At 45.3% G+C, this 15074-nt stretch overlaps 2 protein-coding genes across 4 annotated transcripts in view; one reads left to right on the forward strand and one right to left on the reverse strand.

Moving 5' to 3' along the window:
* Nucleotides 1-11650, reverse strand: part of LOC131108558 (cadherin-20-like) — a 41051-nt gene extending 29401 nt beyond the window's left edge. Inside the window, exon 1 of the mRNA XM_058059592.1 lies at nucleotides 11497-11650. The gene's annotated coding sequence lies outside the window, so the exon portion shown is untranslated. The remainder of the gene's footprint in view (nucleotides 1-11496) is intronic.
* Nucleotides 1-15074, forward strand: part of drosha (drosha ribonuclease III) — a 180891-nt gene that overhangs the window by 32533 nt on the left and 133284 nt on the right. The window lies entirely within an intron of this gene.

Genomic DNA, 15074 nt, shown 5'->3' on the forward strand with positions numbered 1-15074 from the left:
AACAGTGTACACAAACGTGCTTCCTTGACATTTCACTTCCGTGGATCCGAGCGGAGACCACCGGAGTGAGACATTTTATTTTTTTTTTAACAAATATTTTGTCAACAATATTTAGCAGCAGGGATGTGCAACATAAAACCCCTTCATTATGCAAAATGGCCTTTTTAAAAAGCTGTTCCGTCGGTAAAATGTGTCCTTGGAGTCTGTTTGCCCAACAAAAGTAAAAGAAGAAATATCTCCCTCATTTGTGCGCTCAAAACCGCGGAAAGAAATGTAGCTAAGTTGCTAGATATCGGCTATTTGCGTATCAACTTTTAATAGATGCTGCAGGAAAAGCATAACCTAATACTCAAAAGTGAGCAGAAACATATTTAAATTTTTTACCTAAATGTTACCTTTTTAATCTTTCAGTTTAATCTACTTATTAAATTTATCACATGGGCAGGTAAGTGACAAAGTCCGAGCTGCTCGGCAGCACCCCCTGCTGCTCACTACAATGAATTTCACTGAAGTCCCAAATACCAGAAAACACCAATGTCAGGAAAAAGTCGCTTTTTGAGGGAAAATATGTAGCCGGACACTCGATTGGCAACATTTGATCAAATAATTGCTTTTGATGAAGGGAAAATCACCCATCTAATGAACGTAAACGAGACGAAATGACATATGAGTGGTGTAAATACATTTTTTTCTGCAGCAAATAGGCTAACCTAGCAAATTTGAGTGTAACGGTTAGCACTATAGTTCACATAACTTATGCTAGTGTCTGTAATATTTGTCCTCCTGTACAACTATGGTATGATATTGCATGTATTACATTGGACTAGACTAGACGAGTGGATGGAGTTGGACATTACAAACACGGCGCGAGGAGACTGAATGCATCACAACAAATAAGTCTGAATGATTACTTTGTCTGTATGATTACAAGCCGTCTCACCTCGGAAGACTGTATTTATATTGGCGTTCCAATTCATCCCTACACGGCGCAGCAGTGAAAACCTGTCACGGTGGAGATTCGAAAATTTAGGCTTTGGTGGTTGTATGCATTTTTGTTTTTTTTTTCGATTACTATTAAAAAGATTGTGATTCTTTTAGAGAGTTGGGACACTATGGAATTTATTCCAGTTCGGTAATGGACACTTCATGCTCAAATAGTGGGATCGAAACTAGTGAAGTAGTGAGTACGTGAGCAGGGAGTACATGGCTTTTTGGAAGTTTGGAACCCTGTAGGACCCAACTCGGATGTGAGGCTGTTTGTTGGCATAGTAACAGGAATTGGTTTACAAATAGTAACATTTTAGACACCCCTGCATTAAAGTGACAGTTTCTCGTAGGGTTTACATTCTCAATTCCATACTTCCATTTCTTCTTAGCACACGTGCCTATTCAGCGTGGGCCGCCACTCAACCCAAATCAACCATCAAGCGTGTTAACTGGTTGAAGAAATGTCATCTATTCCAACTGGGACAATGACAAGCTGAAAACAAATGAACATAATTGTGTCGATCAACTACAATATTCATGCTGTTTTCAAAGTGATAAGCACATTGAGGACGTCGGCAGCCATAAATAAACAGTTTTACTCCAGCGGACCGCGCTAGCAGCATCATCATCATCATCATAAACGTCTTTGAGGTTTGTTGGGTGGCGGCTGAGACAATGACACTTGGCAATAGAGGTGCATGGATGTTGGCACGGCAGTAAAGATGATTTAGCAACCCTCAAAAGGAGGTGGTGCGGGTGCATGTCGGTGAAGGATAAAAGTGCACCCCCCCCATAGCTCATTTCCATCTCTGGGGACTTCCACGCAACACAGCCTTGACTGGGATCACAAACCCCCTCGAAACCTCAGCAGCTCTATTTCAGATAAATGGTGCCATAAATCAGAGGTGTTTTTTTTTTTTGGTTTGTAAGATCCCATCAACACCTGGACTGAAGTTATGGAACTGACTTAACTTGCAGCCTGGAGGTTAAGATGGAAAAAAAGATGATGTTCCGGATTATGTTCATCAGAGGCCGGACTGGACTGGGACCCAACTTTCACGTGATACCCAGAGGGTAACGGCATCATCTTACTGGAACATACATCATCTCCTGACAAGTACACAACTTCTCATCTGCAAAATGAGATGTTCCTCATTGTCAGCAGGTGGACCGCTTCCCGCAACGTTATTGTTCCTCATGGATATACGACAGGAAGCGATGTTAACATGAAACCTGACAACACATGTCTGTGTTATGCCATTCAGGACAGGAAGTAGTTGTCACGCAAGTCCTAGTTTCCTAAAGGCTAAACGACTATGGTGCGTTCAAGGACACCAAACAATGTCACATGAGGAAAAAACATGATCAGGAAAGCATAAACACATTCATTCATTTTCTACCGCTTATCCTCACGAGGGTGGCATGGGGTGCTGGAACCTATCCTAGCTGTCTTGGGGGCGAGAGGCGGGGTACACCCTGGACTGGTCGCCAGCCAATCACAGGGCACATATAGACAAACAACCATTCACACTCACATTCATACCTATGGACAATTTAGAGTCACCAATTAACCTAGCATGTTTTTGCAATGTGGGAGAACATGCAAACTCCACACAGAGATGGCCGAGGGTGGAATTGAACCCGGGTCTCCTAGCTGTGAGGTCTGTGCTCTGTCTAGATAGGTTAAAAAAAATTATAAAGTTAAAAAAAAATATATGCCTTCAGAGGAATCATAGAAGACTCAAAACAATTTTGGGCCCAGTATTGACCCTTGGGGTACACCGCTAACTACAGAATATGCTATGTGTGATTTTTTTTTCAGCTTCACAAATGACTTCCTGTCAATTCTGATGAATCCTATCCAATACCTTCATCAGATCACGGGGAGAACATGCAAACTCCACACAGAGATGGCCGAGGGTGGAATTGAACCCGGGTCTCCTAGCTGTGATGTCTGTGCTCTGTGTAGATAGGTTAAAAAAAATTATAAAGTTCAAAAAATGTATGCCTTCAGAGGAATCATAGAAGACTCAAAACAATTTTGGGCCCAGTATTGACCCTTGGGGTACACCGCTAACTACAGAATATGCTATGAGTGATTTCCTGTCAATTCTGATGAATCCTATCCAATACCTTCATCAGATCACGGGGAGAACATGCAAACTCCACACAGAGATGGCCGAGGGTGGAATTGAACCCTGGTCTCCTAGCTGTGAGGTCTGCACGCTAACCACTAGACCGCCGTGCCGCCCATTCTCAGTCCAAAATGGAGTAAATGATTGAAAGCATGGACTGTTTTTTCCAGGTGACATCAGCTGATTGTCTGTTGTTCTAATGTTCCGTGACTCTAATGTTCAGCCCATGCTTCAGTAGGCGTACGTGCTCCTTAAAATAGGCTGATGGGTTCAACACTCGCCAAGTGGACCTCCAGGCATGGAGGCCAATTACTTGTGTTCTGCTCGGTGTGTCTCTGCACAAACACCTCCGTGTGTCTGCGAGGACTATCGCCGCTCTCTTGTTTAAAGAGAGGAAATGTGTTTGCTGTTTGCAAAGTGTGGGCGGAGAGCTTTTTTTTTTTTTTTTTCCCTTCTCCTCATCAGTCTCTTCCACTCTGACAAGCTTCCCCGGCGAGTCTGCTGAAGGCTTTGGCACCAGGGGGGGGGGGGGCATCTCCACAAAGAACATGTGAAAATCGATGAGGTTTAGCTAAGCCGGCTATCAATCCTTGCATCGCCGCATCATCTTTGCTCTTCCCGCACGGCAACAGAAGACAAACACTTTTCCAAATATTGTACTTTTGTGGTGCTCCTTGTGTGTGAGACACATTTTGGAGGAGTCGAGGAGGAACCTGAAGCGGTCCAGACCTGGTCTGGTCGGCCATGCTTGATAATATTCAGCTAATCATCTTTTGGCTGGACCTTTATCTTCTACCAACTCATCTTGTTGTCTTCAGTGGTCGGACTGTCAATCAGTGTTTGTCTAGTTGATGTCTGAGAAGGTGGAGGAACACAAGTGTTTTCACACGGGGAACTCAGGAAGTTAAGGACTCCAATTGGGTTCAAGACCTCAGTCCTGGACTGAATCAGGACAGATTTGAAAGTATCATACCAGGCTTCACCCCTCGCTTCTTGACCCACTTGTCCAAAGGCAGGGATGGATACCAAGACCAGGTCAATCAGTCCAAAATCAGTTGGGATGGGCTCCATTTTCCCTTCTGGAAATAACCCAACCCCATGCCATGCTATGTCGTGCATGCTAGGTCAGGTTCCTGTGGCTCCTTTCCAGTAGATGCTACAACACGTGGTCATCCAGAAGCTAAAGCGGTTTGACCCCTTGTCGAGGTTAAACATCTGCATCTTGAGACATAGCCATTATCCGATGAGTCAATGTGAGACCATCTTGTCTCATCACACTCCTCCGACCCCCCTTTCTCCCCCCACCTGTCTACTTGTTTATCACGCCGCAGATTCATCCATGATGAGCTGCCAACTGTTAAGCATCGCCTTGTTGTCTCTCCTTCCTAAAGGTGCGTCTGCTGAGCACATCGACAAGAACCGTGTCGCGAGGTGAACAAGCAGAACCGGGGCAGACTGAGCAGTCGTCTGTTTGTTTGTGTGCATGAAATTGGGATTGCGAGTGTTTCTCTTCCTTTTACTTTTTGCCTCCTGATAAAGTCTCACAGCGAAGGAGGAGGAATGTTATTTGTTTACTTCCCCCCCACTCCGAGCCCAAATCTCCCTACGCCGACCACATAGTGCACTCTTTCTATTTGGCTTCTCATTATGGCGCTAAAGCAACGGGTTCCTCCGCTCGTGGCGCTGAGCTTATCCATTAGCGGCCTTCTCGCCAGGAGAGAGGGAGAGGCAATCTTGTGAGCAGCGGAGGGAGCTAAGCAACCCCGCTTCAAACCCCCCCCCCCCCCCATCTTCTCGCTCAACCCAAGCGGCGTACGAGAGGTGAGACACGCTCCAGAGAGAACAAGTCGGCCACATTGTGCAGACTAAATCAGAGAGCATCCATCACTCTCAGGGCGAGTCTTTCCAAGGTGATGATGGCGGGTGTGACTGGTAGCGCTGTTGGTCTGTCCTTTCTGAAACCAGTAGCAGTTTGGCCTTGGTGGAGGTCTGGGCTGAACCAGGTAGCTGCTGTGACGCCATTTGCTCCTCACGGGTTCTTAAGGATTACTGACATTTTATAAATAAATGCAAAATAATCCCACATGGGGCGGCACGGTGGTCGAGTGGTTAGCGCGCAGACCTCACAGCTAGGAGACCAGGGTTCAATTCCACTCTGTGTGGAGTTTGCATGTTCTCCCCGTGCATGCGTGGGTTTTCGCCGGGTACTCCGGTTTCCTCCCACATTCCAAAAACATATATATATATATATATGATTCATCAGAATTGACAGGAAGTCAATCACACATACCATATTCTGTAGTTAGCGGTGTACCCCAAGGGTCAATACTGGGCCCAAAATTGTTTTGAGTTCTTCTATGATTCTTCTTAAGGCATATATTTTTTTAACTTTAATTTTTTTTTAACACATCTAGACAGAGCACAGACCTCACAGCTAGGAGACCCGGGTTCAATTCCACCCCCGGCCATCTCTGTGTGGAGTTTTCATGTTCTCCCCGTGCATGCGTGGGTTTTCTCCGGGTAGTCCGGTTTCCTCCCACATTCCAAAAACATATATATATATATATATATATATATATTATATATATATATATATATATATATATATATATATATATATATGATTAATCAGAATTGACAGGAAGTCGTTTGTGAAGCTGAAAAAAAAATCACACATACCATATTCTGTAGTTAGCGGTGTACCCCAAGGGTCAATACTGGGCCCAAAATTGTTTTGATGATTCCTTCTATTGCTTCTATGATTCCTCTGAAGGCATATATTTTTTTAACTTTAATTTTTTTTTTAACATATCTAAACAGAGCCCAGACCTCACAGCTAGGAGACCAGGGTTCAATTCCACCCTCGGCCATCTCTGTGTGGAGTTTGCATGTTCTCCCCGTGCATGCGTGGGTTTTCTCCGGGTACTCCGGTTCCCTCCCACATTCCAAAAACATGCTAGGTTAATTAGCGACTCCAAATTGTCCATAGGTATGAATGTGAGTGTGAATGGTTGTTTGTCTATATGTGCCCTGTGATTTTGTACCCCGCCTCTCACCCGAAGACAGCTGGGATAGGCTCCAGCACCCCCGCCACCCTCATGAGGATAAGTGGTAGAAAATGAATGAATGAATCCTACATGTCATCTAATTTGAGGCTCGTTTTGCAAGTAAACGATGTCGCCATCTTGCATAGTAGAAATAATTTGACTCCAACAAAACGCATAAATACTGAATAGGAGTGCAGGCCAGCAGGGGCCCCAAGTCCAGCACAGTAAAACCTTTTCCATTGTGGTGATGCAGAGTCTTTTAGAATCTTCTTGCGATCACCATAATGTTAGCGGAGGTGTTGTTGATTCAGGCAACCTCATTAGCATTCCTCTAGTCCGTGTTTTTTTTTTTTTTTCCTGCAGCGGTGTCTCCGCAGTGAAAGCATTGGAGACGACAGGTTGCACCCCCTTGGTCCTCTGAGCGGGGGACTCTCATTAAGTCTCCTTACAATAGACCTCCATTGTTATCTTTCTTAACCTGGCTTGAAGCTCTCCTGTGTTACTTTATTATTGGTGCTCCTGTCCGGGCATCGAAGGGGTCCCGCTATCCTGCTATCCCGCTACCCGTCGTTAATCTGCAGGGCGAAGCAGCCCAAGTACTTGATGAAGACGAAGCTGATTGCTCACCAGAGACCCTCATTTCCTTTTTTTAGGGTCAATTAGAAAACTTAAATAGGCAAACTTTGAAAAAGTTACGGTGTTGATTGCACAGGCATTCCTGTTTTTCCGAAGAGTTTCCCGGGCGGTGTGTAATCACCTCACTAATATGCACAGCCTTTTATCCAGACAGTCGCATTAATCAAGTGGTGCTGAGCGGTAGCGGATGATTGGGACAATAAGTGGTGCGTGTCCCCGAGAGATGCGTGTCATCCAAACAGCCATTAAGTGTTTGGACACTATAGCTCCATTACAAGTGTGACTCACACCGCTCGGCAAGAACTCCTCCGTTCCTGTCAATCGCACGCAAACTGTCAAGTGGGTGATATACGGGAAAAAAAAAAAATTTCCAATGCAGGGCTAAAATTGCTTCCCAAAAAAACATGGCAGATTAAACTTGTCTGTCTGGCTGAGGGAAACAAACAATGGGCTGATGGGAGCCATTTGTCAGGGGGGAGATTGAGGAGGCAGCGCGCAATGGCCCACATCTCCATAAATCATGTTGACAATTGACTCCAACTGCGAGTGGATGAGGTCTCCCATAAAAAAAGTCCATGTAGGACATCTCCGTGTCCCTCGAGACCCAAATACGACAATGTGTCGCCGCACGACCCGCGATGTCTGCAAGCGATGCTGTCCCCACTCCATTTACGAGATAACGGGGGAATTTTGTTTGAGGTAAATTTAGTCCTGTGTTGCATTACGTGGCGCGACTCGCGCAGCCATTTATCTCCAACTGACTGCGTTTTGAATGCAACACGAGCGTCGCCTCAAAAATCAAAAATCTTTTCACAACGCTCGGTTTTGTCTCGTAGCAAAGCGAGCGCTAACTACAGACTTCTGACTCCTTGCGTCATGTCGTACAACACTTAAGTGTATAATCTTATCCACCCCCCCCCCGCTGCCAAGCACTTACGGCTCAGATTGCGTTGTTTATGTCTCTTCCGCCAGATGTTGATTCAAGCGCCCCAAACAGATGACAACTTTGCCAGGAGACGAGGAGACAAATCCACAATCCCACACTCTGGGGGGTGTGTGTGTGTGGGGGGGGGCTTAGCTTTTTCCAATCGCTTGCTTTGTTTACACGTGTGCGACACCTCACATGTGCACCCACACGGGACATAAGACACAAGCATATTGCTGTACCGACTCAAATATAAAACGACACCCTCGGTACACAGTTTGGGTTTGATTAGCATTCACACTAGTATTTTTTTTAGATCTTTTACATAAAGTTTCACAAAAAGCTTCTAAAATATACTTCTAAAGAGCGCAACTGCCTTCAAGCACTCGGCTCTGCGGACTAGAACTACAGCAAACATACAAATGACCACCAATATGAAAATTTAAACTAATACTATGCATGAATTTTCTGACTCCAAATAGAAGACTCATCTTTTTCATGAAATATATTCGGGATAAAAATTAAAAATAAAAAAAAACAAGCCTTAAGGCAAAAGCAGCCTCAACTTGGCATATGTCTGCATGTCATTTTCAGGCACATTGTCGTTTTATATCGAAAAGACACGCATAGGTGAGCTCATTCATTCATTCATTTTCTAGGCGGGGTACAGCCTGGACTGGTGGCCAGCCAATCACAGAGCACATATAGACAAACAACCATTCACACTCACATTCATACCTATGGACAATTTGGAGTCGCTAATTAACCTAGCATGTTTTTGGAATGTGGGAGGAAACCCACGCATTGCACGGGGAGAACATGCAAACTCCACACAGAGATGGCAGAGGGTGGAATTGAACCCTGGTCTCCTCGCTGTGAGGTCTACGTTCTGTCTAAATATGTTAAAAAAAAAATTTTAAGTTAAAAAAATATATGCCTTCAGAGGAATCATAGAAGACTCAAAACAATTTTGGGCCCAGTATTGACCCTTGGGGTACACCGCTAACTACAGAATATGGTATGTGTGATTTTTTTTTTTTTCTGTGAGGTCGGCGCGCTAACCACTCGACCGCCGTGCCGCCCCATAGGTGAGCTGTCAAGCACAATACTACTACTAATAGTACGTTTTTTTTTTAATGTTTCAAAAATATCATCATTAGGAAGACGTTTGCTGATACATAAAATATTTATTATTAGGAAACCTGATACTTCCATCATGGTGAGACCCTGTTAGGTGTGGATGATGAGGCCGGGTGTTTGTGCATGTTGCGTCTCGTGTTTCTCGGGTGTACCCATACCACAAGGCAGCCGACACCTGTCCCCTATTAATATCATACCTGCGGCTCTAAGAAGAAAATGTAGACCGGGAACTTTTTCCAGAAGTACACGTGTAAGCAGGAAAAAGTACAAAAGGATTACATTGTCATGCGTGTAAGTTGCAGCTTCCGCATTAAACCTGGCAGAAGTGAAACTTGGTGAAAGTGTGCATCTTTTCAAGTGTAGAGAAAGCAGAATAGGTCTTGGAATACTTGTAAGAATCAATCCCATTCCCATTCATAGATGAGGTGGTTGTGTCTATTAATTGAAGTCATTCCGAAAGCCTGTTTTTGCCCGAGAGTCGGTAAAGATTGCTTTCTTCCAGCCAAGAAACCCTCGGAATAATTCAGAGGTTACAGCCAGTTGCAGCAGCTGCTTCATGAAAAGAAAGCCCGCATGCATCCACCGCTTGCAGAGCAACGCGGGGCTTTGAGGAATTTGTTCCCACTTGATCCAAACAAGGACCTTGCAAATATCAGAGGACATTATGAACAAAAAAAAAAAAAAAAGCCTTGTACCTTGTTGAGCACAAGGCTTCAAAGCTGCCGGGGATCCCGACACACTTGCCAAACATTGATTTATTTTTGCCTCAGCTCGAGTTGCAACACGAGCCCCCCAGGTAAGACCATCCGTTGTCGGCCAGCGAGGCTTCAAACGACACAAAAACTACATGACGCTCCATCACCTGCCAACAAGAGCTGGAGCTTTTGTTTAGTTTCCGGTCACCATGACGACATCTGTGACGCCACACCCCCGGTGTCCGATAACAGAAGACCGTCAAAGAAGGTCGTAAACATGGCCGCTGTCGGTTATACAAATGTCGACACACGATGCCGACAAGGTCCTTGATGTTCTCACAGATCCTCGCCGTGGCGTCGGCCCATAAAGCTAACACGAGGCTCCAGAGCCTGCAGTCATTCAATTAAGGATTTACGGGCCTATTGATTTTTTTTACCACGCGCCAAGTGTCTCGCGTCTGGGAAACAACAAGGAGACGTTTATCGGACGAGGTGATGATGACTTTGGTCTTTAACGTGAGGGACGGCTACGACGAGGTTATTGACAAGCGGCGGAAAAAGTGGCTACATTAGCGCACACGGTCGAGTCCATAAAAGGTCATGTGTGTTCATACACCAGTGGACTTTTGACTTTGTGGATTATTTAGGAGTTGTTTGCTTTGTTTTTATTATGCAAGGTGGCTGTTATCATTAACGGCGTTCATTCTATACGACAGGGTTATGTTACAGACGTGTTACCCCACTGTGGAATCTGTGTGTTTTTTGTTCTGGAGTTCTGGTTCTATTATGCAAGGTGGCTGTTATCATTAATGGCGTTAATTTTATACGACAGGGTTATGTTACGGATGTGTGGACTGTGTGTGTTTTTTTTGGAGTTCCGGTTCTGTTATGCGAGGTGGTGGTTATCTTTAACTGGTGGGAGGAGCTACGTATGTCATTAATTACGCAACACTGTTGTGCCATCTGCAAGTCTGTCTGTCCACGTACAATTCTGCTAATTTCTACTGTGAAAAGTGGCACATAGTATCATTAACTGGTGGTTATGGTTATGTTATGACGTTTGACTCCGCGCAACATAGTTTGATTTCTACAATGTAAAGTGGCTGCTGGTTTTTAATTCTATTATGTAAGGCGGTTGTCACTAATTTATTTGTATTGCAGAAGGTCGTGGAGTCAATATAACTGGTAGGAGGAAAACGTCCATGTTGGGCACCAATGTATTTGCCGCCTAACTTTGATGCCAACGATCCATAATATTGAAGTTGGACTCCATCCGCCGCATACTTTGATTCCGCATTCATGTCCATGTAAATGCCAAGCAGATGCACCGGCCCGGTTTCTAACCTTTTTTAGCTTGGCTTACTCCAAAGTAGCATATGTGATGACCTCCACTCTCAGATTGACGGCCAGCCCGGAAATCGCTAACATCTGTATGATGAGTGTGGGGACACGACGAGGACCCTCGGAGGCGTCGGCTCCAGCGTGGCCCCCGTGCCCCCGAGCTGCACACCCCAAGCTGCTTAATGAACTGTTTAATATTCAGACGGCACTTTTAGGACGTGGAAGTGTGGATGCAATACTATTAAGGCCGTCATGGAGATGGGGGGGGTGTGTGGTGGGGTGGGGGGCATGATTTAGATGTTGAACGAGCACACAATGGCATCTTTATCCTTGCAGGACTTGGCAGGGTTGCGTAGTATCAGCGAGGGGGGTGAAAAAAATAGAAATCCTACTGTCCCCCCCCCACATGCCTTGTTGGCGCTGCCTTGCCTCAGCTGCCGTGGTTACGGGAGCGGAGCCGGCGGCCACTCTTCCTCCCCCCAGACACCCCCTTATCAGCTCTTCGTCACTTGTTCCTCAACTTTCTCACGCCAACAAACTAAGAAGCTTACCTTGCGAGGACAAACCATCAGCTTGTTTATGTATGTTACCTTTTTAAGGTGTCCCAGAAGTAGCCGCCCTCCTCTTCAGGCACCTCTCAGGAAAGGAAGGCAAATAAAAGAAGCCAGCGTCTTCTCCTCCTCGCTCCTCCTCGCTCGCCGACTCTGACTCCAAGTAATCTTCAAGTGATGAGACAGACCTCCTCTTGCCGCCTAGCCTCAGCTCGCTCTAAATGCCTTCCCGGCTCTCCCCATCCTCTTGCTTCCCCCTCCCCTATCCCTCCCTTCTTCCATCCTTCCCGTCTCCCCTCCCTCCCTCCCTCCTCCCTCGCTGCACGCCTCATGAATGTTTAGACACGCCAATTGCAGCCCAAAGGCACCAAATTAACCTGCAGGATTTTAAAAACACGCTCGCTTCTCCTTCACTTTCTCCTACTTTTCTATTTGTTCAGAGGCACAATCCCACACAAGTAGCGTGGGCGCGGGGGTACGACGGGGGGGGGGGGAGGTTTGAGCGAGCTTCACAGGACTGCGGGTCGTCCATACGTGTACGCATGAGGAAATGAAGTCATTAACAAACATGAGCATTAAAGAGGAATATGTTTGATGAATAAGTAAATATTTACCACCCGCGGCCCTTTGCTAATTAATCATTCATTGTCCGAGCCAATTGAACAAATTGAGTCGTTAGGAATCAACAGAACCCGGATTTCAGCTAAACATATACCCGCAAAGTTGTCGCAGCAGTCGTGCATTTGAGGTGGGCAAACTACGGCCCGGGGGCCACATCCGGCACACATGTTCTTGCTAAAGTATTTAATTTAAACTTAACATACAACCAATTATGGCTTTAGCTGTTTTACAGTAGATGTTTTATTAATTTTGTTATTTATTGTGGTCTGTTGTTTACAAAGTGCTCCTGAAAAATTAAAATAAATTTTGTTAAAGCAACGCGGCCCGCCAGTCAAAACATTTGCCCACCCCTGCGCTACACAGTCGGGTGATCCGTAAGACCCGGGTTCCAATCTGCGTGGAGTTAGCATGTTCTCCCGGGTACTTCAGGTTCCTCTCACCGTCCATCCATTTTTTTGTCCTCACGAGGGTTCGAGGCATGCTGGAGCCTATCCCAGCTGTCTTTGCCTTCCTTCCCAAAAAACATGCATGTTAGCTTAATTAGCGACTCCGAATCCGAATAGGAATATACCTAAATCGGTGGCTAAAATCTGGCAAAAAGTTGACTTTTATGTGAAAGGGGCAAACGGTTTATGAAACACACAAACCCAATGACCAGTTGGTGCCATGACCCCTACTGAAGACTGAAACAACTGGTGAAAAGCGCCCAAGTCCAAATCCGTGACGTCACCATACTGCGGCAGAGGCCGGTAAAGCTCATTGTCCTCCGAGAAAGGCGACGAGGATCTTAACGGCAAGCGCCCAACGTCTTGTGTTCCTCTGCAGTGTCTCCATTGTTCTCCTGAAAGCTCCCTTGAGGCTCACCGGGCGACTCTGATGCGGAGTTCACTTCAGGCTCGGCGTTGGAACAAAAAGGCAACGGCGGGGTAAATAAAGGTTCTACCTTTTAACTTTTCCAGTTCAATAGAAAGTAATACAGAAACGCATTCAGCATTGGGCGTCGTCTTGACCAGTCTCCGCCCACTAGTCAACTTTCGATACCTGTGATAAACCAAAGATAGTTCTCCGCTACAGATTATTTTGACCAATAAAAATGGTAAAATGTTATTTTTATCCGACACAAACTTTAATGGTGTCCATTTCTCGGACATGCAGCAAGACACTCACGCCATTGTACGCCTTAGCCCCCCCTACACCCCGAGGTGGGATGTTAAAATGTGCCGCATCGATCGACACTGACTAAAACCGCTCACCTTATGTTGATTTTAATACCCCTGTCTGGCAGCAACTCGATGCCACGCATCAGGAATAAAAAGGAATTAAGAAAAATCCAATGTGGTCTTGAGTAGGCTTTCATTGTCCCAAAGCTGTTAGCAATCAGCTCGGAGCATGACAACGATCAATAGGAAAAACAAGTCTCGCCGTCAATCTTACCAGTGATTCTTTTTTAGTCCCGTTCGTTGTTTGCCTTTTAACAAACCCAAACGCTGCACACAAAAATATGCTTACTATAAAATCTTGCCTTCAGGACATCCTATGATTGTATTAATTATTCAGCAAGGCTCGTGTGTGTGTGTGTGTGTGTGTGTGTGTGAATCGGAGCACACTGGATTTGGTCTTTTGGATTATTTCAAGTGTGTATTTTTTTTGTACTGTCCCAGATACTGTCAGAACTGGTAGAATGATCGATTGCATTAATTATACAACACAGCTTTGTTACCAGTGTTAAGACACAAGTCGGCGCACCGTGGATTTTAGACTTGGTGGGTGAGTTTCTTTTTATTATATTTTTATTACGTAAGTCGTCTGTAATCATTCATAACTGACTGGATTGGAACGATTGGATGGAGATGTCCGGCACTGATATGTAGCATACAGTGCAATATCAATGCAAATGTAGTGGATTATTTCAAGATATTTCTATCATATCATGCCAGGTTTCAGTTATGGTTAATAACTGGCGGGTTGAGCAATCGCACGACACGGCTGTGTTGCATATTCACATACTTTATGCAATGGGAACTTTGTGGAAAGTTGTATTGTTTGTTTCTAGAGCTGCGTGGTTAGCGCGCAGACCTCACAGCTAGGAGACCCGAGTTCGATTCCACCCTCATCTCTGTGTGGAGTTTGCATGTTCATGCGTGGGGTTTTCTCCGGGTACTCCGGTTTCCTCCCACGTTCCAAAAACATGCTAGGTTAATTAGCGACTCCAAATTGTCCAATGTGAGTGTGAATGGTTGTTTGTCCAGGGTGTACCCCACCTCTCGCCTCAAGACAGCTGGGATAGGCTCCAGCACCTCCCGCCACCCTCGTGAGGATAAGCGGTAGAAAATGAATGAATGTGTTTATGCTATGTTTTTTCCTCATGTGACATTGTTTGGTGTCCTTGAACGCACCATAGTCGTGTGCTGTGGAATTGGTTTGCACTTGCTTCAACAGTCAGTCCGGCCTCTCAATTAGTTAACTAAGTGTGTGAGGATTGCGAGTGAACAATGGTAAATCGAAAAGAGAACGACGAAAAAGTCACATTTATTGCAAATGTTGATCTGAAATCAGAGAAGATCAACATCAAGCTGAACCAAAGAAACAGCCTCACCCTCACAAAGGGACAACCCCGCACCCCCCGCGACCCTCGTGGGGATAAGCGGTAAAAAAATGAATGAATGTTTGTTTCTACTGTGCGATGTGGTGGTGGTTACTAATAACTGGCGGGAGGAGCAATCATGTTAATATGACATGTTAATATGACATGTTAATATCATTTCAAGTGCTCCTTTTTATTTCTGTCAGTTGTCATTAACCGGTGAAAATAAATCCCCCGTCACATTTTTTTGACGGGTTTCCTCCCCTCGATATGCCACGCGGCAAAAATGATTATGTTGAAATCTTGGCGGGAACAATCAACACAGCTGTAGGACATGCTGCTATCCTCCACAACGGGATTATGTTAACAAGGCGGCCATCTGCATGCTCGCAGACACAAAACAAGTTAAACA

Source organism: Doryrhamphus excisus, chromosome 21 (assembly GCF_030265055.1).
Source record: "Doryrhamphus excisus isolate RoL2022-K1 chromosome 21, RoL_Dexc_1.0, whole genome shotgun sequence".
Lineage (NCBI taxonomy): Eukaryota > Metazoa > Chordata > Actinopteri > Syngnathiformes > Syngnathidae > Doryrhamphus > Doryrhamphus excisus.